Here is a 6,499-nt window from a genome sequence, read left to right as displayed (position 1 = left end):
GGTTTGGTAGGTTTCCCTAGGTGCCGGCTGAGTTAGAGGCTAAAATCTACAGGTAGGCACTTTGCAAAAAACACCTCTGTTTTCTGTCAAAAAATGGGATCTGTCCATGTTGTGTTATGGGGCATTTCCTTTCGTGGGCGCTAGGCCTACCCACACAAGTGAGGTATCATTTTTATCGGGAGACTTGGGGGAACGCTGTTTGGAAGGAAATTTGTGGCTCTTCTCAGATTCCAGAACTTCCTGTCAATAAAAAGTGAGAAAAACATGTTTTTTTAGCCAAACTTTGAGGTTTGCAAAGGATTCTGGGTAACAGAACCTGGTAAGAGCACCAAAAGTCACCCCATCTTGAATTCCCCTAGGTCTCTAGTTTTTAAAAATGCGCAGGTTAGGTAGGTTTCCCTAGGTGCTGGCTGAGCTAGAGGCCAAAATCTACAGGTAGGCACTTTGCAAACAAAACTTCTGTTGTCTGTCAAAAAATGGGATGTGTCCACGTTGTGTTTTGGGGCATATCCTGTCGCGGGCGCTAGGCCTACCCACACAAGTGAGGTATCATTTTTATCGAGAGACTTGGGGGAACACTGGGTGGAAGGAAATTTGTGGCTCCTCTCGGATTCCAGAACTTTTTGTCACCGAAATGTTAGAAAAATTTGTCTTTTTAGCCAAATTTGAGGTTTGCAAAGGATTCTGGGTAACAGAACCTGGTCAGAGCCCCACAAGTCACCCCACCTTGGATTCCCCTAGGTCTCTAGTTTTAAAAAATGCACAGGTTTGGTAGGTTTCCCTTGGTGCCGGCTGAGCTAGAGGCCAAAATCTACAGGTAGGCACTTTCCAAAAAACACCTCTGTTTTCTGTCAAAAAATGGGATGTGTCCACGTTGTGTTTTGGGGCATTTCCTGTCGTGGGCGCTAGGCCTACCCACACAAGTGAGGTATCATTTTTATCAGGAGACTTGGGGGAACACTGTGTGGAAGGAAATTCGTGGCTTCTCTCAGATTACAGAACTTTCTGTCACCGAAATGTGAGGAAAATATGTTTTTTTAGTCAAATATTGAGGTTTGCAAAGGATTCTGGGTAACAGAACCCTGCCAAAGCCCCACAAGTCACCCCATCTCGGATTCCCCTAGATCTCTAGTTTTCCAAAATGCACAGGTTTGGTAGGTTTCCCTAGGTGGCGGCTGATCTAGAGGCCAAAATCTACAGGTAGGCACTTTGTAAACAACACTACTGTTTTCTGTAAAAAATGGAATGTGTCCACGTTGTGTTTTGGGGGCATACCCTGTCACAGGCGCTAGGCCTACCCACACAAGTGAGGTATCATTTTTATCGAGAGTTGGGGAAACACTGGGTGGAAGGAAATTTGTGGCTCCTCTCAGATTCCAGAACTTTCATTCACCGAAATTTTAGAAAAATGTGACATTTTAGCCAAATTTTGAGGTTTGCAAAGGATTCTGGGTAACAGAACCTGGTCAGAGCCCCACAAGTCACCCCATCTTGGATTCCCCTAAGTCTCTAGTTTTAAAAAATGCACAGGTTTGGTATGTTTCCGTAGGTGCCGGCTGAGTTAGAGGCTAAAATCTACAGGTAGGCACTTTGCAAAAAACACCTCTGTTTTCTGTCAAAAAATGGGATCTGTCCATGTTGTGTTATGGGGCATTTCCTTTCGTGGGCGCTAGGCCTACCCACACAAGTGAGGTATCAATTTTATCGGGAGACTTGAGGGAACGCTGGTTGGAAGGAAATTTGTTGCTCTTCTCAGATTCGAGAACTTCCTGTCAATAAAAAGTGAGAAAAACATGTTTTTTTAGCCAAACTTTGAGGTTTGCAAAGGATTCTGTGTAACAGAACCTGGTAATAGTACCAAAAGTCACCCCATCTTGAATTCCCCTAGGTCTCTAGTTTTTAAAAATGTGCAGGTTAGGTAGGTTTCCCTAGGTGCTGGCTGAGCTAGAGGCCAAAATCTACAGGTAGGCACTTTGCAAACAACACTTCTGTTTTCTGTCAAAAAATGGGATGTGTCCACGTTGTGTTTTGGGGCATATCCTGTCGCGGGCGCTAGGCCTACCTACACAAGTGAGGTATCCTTTTTATCAGGAGACTTGGGGGAACGCTGTGTGGAAGGAAATTTGTGGCATCTCTCAGATTACAGAACTTTCTGTCACCGAAATGTGAGGAAAATATGTTTTTTTAGTCAAATTTTGAAGTTTGCAAAGGATTCTGGGTAACAGAACCTTGTCAAAGCCCCACAAGTCACCCCATCTCGGATTCCCCTAGGTCTCTAGTTTTCAAAAATGCACAGGTTTGGTAGGTTTCCCTAGGTGGCGGCTGAGCTAGAGGCAAAAATCTACAGGCAGGCACTTTGCAAACAACACCTCTGTTTTCTGTCAAAAAATGGGATGTGTCCACGTTCTGTTTTGGGGCATATCCTGTCACAGGCGCTAGGCCTACCCACACAAGTGAGGTATCATTTTTATCGAGACACTTGGGGAAACACTAGGTGGAAGGAAATTTGTGGCTCCTCTCAGATTCCAGAACTTTCAGTCACCGAAATTTTAGAAAAATGTGACTTTTTAGCCAAATTTTGAGGTTTGCAAAGGATTCTGTGGAACAGTACCTGGTCAGAGGCCCACAAGTCACCCCATCTTGGATTCCCCTAGGTCTCTAGTTTTAAAAAATGCACAGGTTTGGTAGGTTTCCCTAGGTGCCGGCTGAGCTAGAGGCCAAAATCTACAGGTAGGCACTTTGCAAAAAACACCTCTATTTTCTGTCAAAAAATGTGATGTGTCCACATTGTGTTATGGGGCATTTCCTGTCGCAGGCGCTAGGCCTACCCACACAAGTGAGGTATCATTTTTATCGGGAGACTTGGGGGAATGCTGGGTGGAAGGAAATTTGTGGCTCCCCTCAGATTCCAGAACTTTCTGTCACTGAAATGTGAGGAAAACAAGTTTTTTTAGCCAAACTTTGAGGTTTGCAAAGGATTCTGGGTAACAGAACCCTGCCAAAGCCCCACAATTCACCCCATCTCGGATTCCCCTAGGTCTCTAGTTTTCAAAAATGCACAGGTTTGGTAGGTTTCCCTAGGTGGCGGCTGAGCTAGAGGCCAAAATCTACAGGTAGGCACTTTGCAAACAACACTTCTGTTTTCTGTCAAAAAATGGGATGTGTCCACGTTGTGTTTTGGGGCATATCCTGTCACAGGCGCTAGGCCTACCCACACAAGTGAGGTACCATTTTTATCAAGAGACTTGGGGAAACACTGGGTGGAAGGAAATTTGTGGCTCCTCTCAGATTCCAGAACTTTCAGTCACCGAAATTTTAGAAAAATTTACCTTTTTAGCCAAATTTTTAGGTTTGCAAAGGATTCTGGGTAACAGTACCTGGTCAGAGGCCCACAAGTCACCCCATCTTGGATTCCCCTAGGTCTCTAGTTTTAAAAAATGCACAGGTTTGGTAGGTTTCCCTAGGTGCCGGCTGAGTTAGAGGCTAAAATCTACAGGTAGGCACTTTGCAAAAAACACCTCTGTTTTCTGTCAAAAAATGGGATCTGTCCATGTTGTGTTATGGGGCATTTCCTTTCGTGGGCGCTAGGCCTACCCACACAAGTGAGGTATCATTTTTATCGGGAGACTTGGGGGAACGCTGTTTGGAAGGAAATTTGTGGCTCTTCTCAGATTCCAGAACTTCCTGTCAATAAAAAGTGAGAAAAACATGTTTTTTTAGCCAAACTTTGAGGTTTGCAAAGGATTCTGGGTAACAGAACCTGGTAAGAGCACCAAAAGTCACCCCATCTTGAATTCCCCTAGGTCTCTAGTTTTTAAAAATGCGCAGGTTAGGTAGGTTTCCCTAGGTGCTGGCTGAGCTAGAGGCCAAAATCTACAGGTAGGCACTTTGCAAACAAAACTTCTGTTGTCTGTCAAAAAATGGGATGTGTCCACGTTGTGTTTTGGGGCATATCCTGTCGCGGGCGCTAGGCCTACCCACACAAGTGAGGTATCATTTTTATCGAGAGACTTGGGGGAACACTGGGTGGAAGGAAATTTGTGGCTCCTCTCGGATTCCAGAACTTTTTGTCACCGAAATGTTAGAAAAATTTGTCTTTTTAGCCAAATTTGAGGTTTGCAAAGGATTCTGGGTAACAGAACCTGGTCAGAGCCCCACAAGTCACCCCACCTTGGATTCCCCTAGGTCTCTAGTTTTAAAAAATGCACAGGTTTGGTAGGTTTCCCTTGGTGCCGGCTGAGCTAGAGGCCAAAATCTACAGGTAGGCACTTTCCAAAAAACACCTCTGTTTTCTGTCAAAAAATGGGATGTGTCCACGTTGTGTTTTGGGGCATTTCCTGTCGTGGGCGCTAGGCCTACCCACACAAGTGAGGTATCATTTTTATCAGGAGACTTGGGGGAACACTGTGTGGAAGGAAATTCGTGGCTTCTCTCAGATTACAGAACTTTCTGTCACCGAAATGTGAGGAAAATATGTTTTTTTAGTCAAATATTGAGGTTTGCAAAGGATTCTGGGTAACAGAACCCTGCCAAAGCCCCACAAGTCACCCCATCTCGGATTCCCCTAGATCTCTAGTTTTCCAAAATGCACAGGTTTGGTAGGTTTCCCTAGGTGGCGGCTGATCTAGAGGCCAAAATCTACAGGTAGGCACTTTGTAAACAACACTACTGTTTTCTGTAAAAAATGGAATGTGTCCACGTTGTGTTTTGGGGGCATACCCTGTCACAGGCGCTAGGCCTACCCACACAAGTGAGGTATCATTGTTATCGAGAGTTGGGGAAACACTGGGTGGATGGAAATTTGTGGCTCCTCTCAGATTCCAGAACTTTCATTCACCGAAATTTTAGAAAAATGTGACATTTTAGCCAAATTTTGAGGTTTGCAAAGGATTCTGGGTAACAGAACCTGGTCAGAGCCCCACAAGTCACCCCATCTTGGATTCCCCTAAGTCTCTAGTTTTAAAAAATGCACAGGTTTGGTATGTTTCCGTAGGTGCCGGCTGAGTTAGAGGCTAAAATCTACAGGTAGGCACTTTGCAAAAAACACCTCTGTTTTCTGTCAAAAAATGGGATCTGTCCATGTTGTGTTATGGGGCATTTCCTTTCGTGGGCGCTAGGCCTACCCACACAAGTGAGGTATCAATTTTATCGGGAGACTTGAGGGAACGCTGGTTGGAAGGAAATTTGTTGCTCTTCTCAGATTCGAGAACTTCCTGTCAATAAAAAGTGAGAAAAACATGTTTTTTTAGCCAAACTTTGAGGTTTGCAAAGGATTCTGTGTAACAGAACCTGGTAATAGTACCAAAAGTCACCCCATCTTGAATTCCCCTAGGTCTCTAGTTTTTAAAAATGTGCAGGTTAGGTAGGTTTCCCTAGGTGCTGGCTGAGCTAGAGGCCAAAATCTACAGGTAGGCACTTTGCAAACAACACTTCTGTTTTCTGTCAAAAAATGGGATGTGTCCACGTTGTGTTTTGGGGCATATCCTGTCGCGGGCGCTAGGCCTACCTACACAAGTGAGGTATCCTTTTTATCAGGAGACTTGGGGGAACGCTGTGTGGAAGGAAATTTGTGGCATCTCTCAGATTACAGAACTTTCTGTCACCGAAATGTGAGGAAAATATGTTTTTTTAGTCAAATTTTGAAGTTTGCAAAGGATTCTGGGTAACAGAACCTTGTCAAAGCCCCACAAGTCACCCCATCTCGGATTCCCCTAGGTCTCTAGTTTTCAAAAATGCACAGGTTTGGTAGGTTTCCCTAGGTGGCGGCTGAGCTAGAGGCAAAAATCTACAGGCAGGCACTTTGCAAACAACACCTCTGTTTTCTGTCAAAAAATGGGATGTGTCCACGTTCTGTTTTGGGGCATATCCTGTCACAGGCGCTAGGCCTACCCACACAAGTGAGGTATCATTTTTATCGAGACACTTGGGGAAACACTAGGTGGAAGGAAATTTGTGGCTCCTCTCAGATTCCAGAACTTTCAGTCACCGAAATTTTAGAAAAATGTGACTTTTTAGCCAAATTTTGAGGTTTGCAAAGGATTCTGTGGAACAGTACCTGGTCAGAGGCCCACAAGTCACCCCATCTTGGATTCCCCTAGGTCTCTAGTTTTAAAAAATGCACAGGTTTGGTAGGTTTCCCTAGGTGCCGGCTGAGCTAGAGGCCAAAATCTACAGGTAGGCACTTTGCAAAAAACACCTCTATTTTCTGTCAAAAAATGTGATGTGTCCACATTGTGTTATGGGGCATTTCCTGTCGCAGGCGCTAGGCCTACCCACACAAGTGAGGTATCATTTTTATCGGGAGACTTGGGGGAATGCTGGGTGGAAGGAAATTTGTGGCTCCCCTCAGATTCCAGAACTTTCTGTCACTGAAATGTGAGGAAAACAAGTTTTTTTAGCCAAACTTTGAGGTTTGCAAAGGATTCTGGGTAACAGAACCCTGCCAAAGCCCCACAATTCACCCCATCTCGGATTCCCCTAGGTCTCTAGTTTTCAAAAA

The sequence above is a fragment of the Pleurodeles waltl genome, chromosome 6 (assembly GCF_031143425.1).
Source record: "Pleurodeles waltl isolate 20211129_DDA chromosome 6, aPleWal1.hap1.20221129, whole genome shotgun sequence".
Taxonomy (NCBI): Eukaryota; Metazoa; Chordata; class Amphibia; order Caudata; family Salamandridae; genus Pleurodeles; species Pleurodeles waltl.
The sequence above is the reverse complement of the archived record's forward strand: the minus strand, read 5'-3'. Positions refer to the sequence as shown.